Below are 1,219 nucleotides of genomic sequence, written 5' to 3' on the forward strand. Positions count from 1 at the left end.
TCACTGAGAATCCACTAAGTGTCAAGGAGCAGGGATGAATAAACATGGTCTCTGTGCCCTAAGGAGCTCACATTCTGAAGAGAGAAGTCACTGACTTCAGCTACCTGTGAAGTGGCAGCCTTGCTCCGCTGTGGTTCAGGGCGGTACTGGGCACGCTCCATGCACAACTGCCCTCAGCCTTTCCCAGCTGAGATGGGGCCACCCTACGTGTGGCTGTGTGCCTGGGGACTCAGCATCTCAGACGGGGGGGCGGGGGCGGGGGGGTGGATGGCGGGGAGACCCGTAGCTCAAGGTAAAAGATGAAGTCAGGTTTGGGCCAGGCTGGAATTAATGAACAGTGCATCTGGCCTGAGCAATGGGTTCAGCACTGGGGTCTCTGGAACATTCTACTAAGAAAGTGTATGTACTCAGGGGCGCTGATCACCCATCTGCCGAAGGCATGGGAGGAAAGAGCTGACAAGCAAAGAACTAAAGTATCAGGGCCTCAGCCCCCCAGATAGGAACACAGCAAGAGAGAAACCAAAGCAGGGGAGAAGCCAGTTCAACTCTGTGCAAGGGTGGACAAACATGTCAGGACCCCTGCAAATTTGCTAGGCTTTAGAAAGAGCTGGTTCTAAGAAGCTTGGGGGCTGATTCCTCTGGTCTAGCCCCACACTGCCCAGCCCTGGTTCAAGGACACTGGACAGCCGGGGCTCCCTAAGTTAGAACACGCATGAGAGCCTCTGTGACTTGTCAGGTTTTCTGTCCATCAAAACGCAATGGCCGTTTCCACGCAGCCGCTGTCTTCCCGCCCCCAAGAGCTGGCAGGCACATCATTCTGAGAACGGGCACCCAGTGCCTTCTCGGACCTTGTCACGGCCTTTGACTACCTGCCTTTCCATGGAGACTTCCAGGATCCGCTAAGTAGGTGCCGTAAATAGGCAGAGAGGGGAATGTGTGTGAGTGTATGCGTGTGTGTCTTCGTCTCTACTCCCTACACACACACACACACACACACACACACACACACACACACACAGAATCAGATCTACTTCATCAGAATCAGTTTGCAAACTTCATTTCTTTAGGATGAAGAGAACAGAAAATTATTATTAACATATCAATGGCACCTCCATGCTGGGAACAAGATTACTCTCAGGCACACGCAAGCGCCCAGGGAGGCACAGACGCTGTATTTTAAATGCGCTCTGTCTCCACATCGCGCTCTTCTCCACCCTGC

This window comes from Ursus maritimus, unplaced genomic scaffold (assembly GCF_017311325.1).
Source record: "Ursus maritimus isolate PB19 unplaced genomic scaffold, ASM1731132v1 scaffold_22, whole genome shotgun sequence".
Taxonomy (NCBI): domain Eukaryota; kingdom Metazoa; phylum Chordata; class Mammalia; order Carnivora; family Ursidae; genus Ursus; species Ursus maritimus.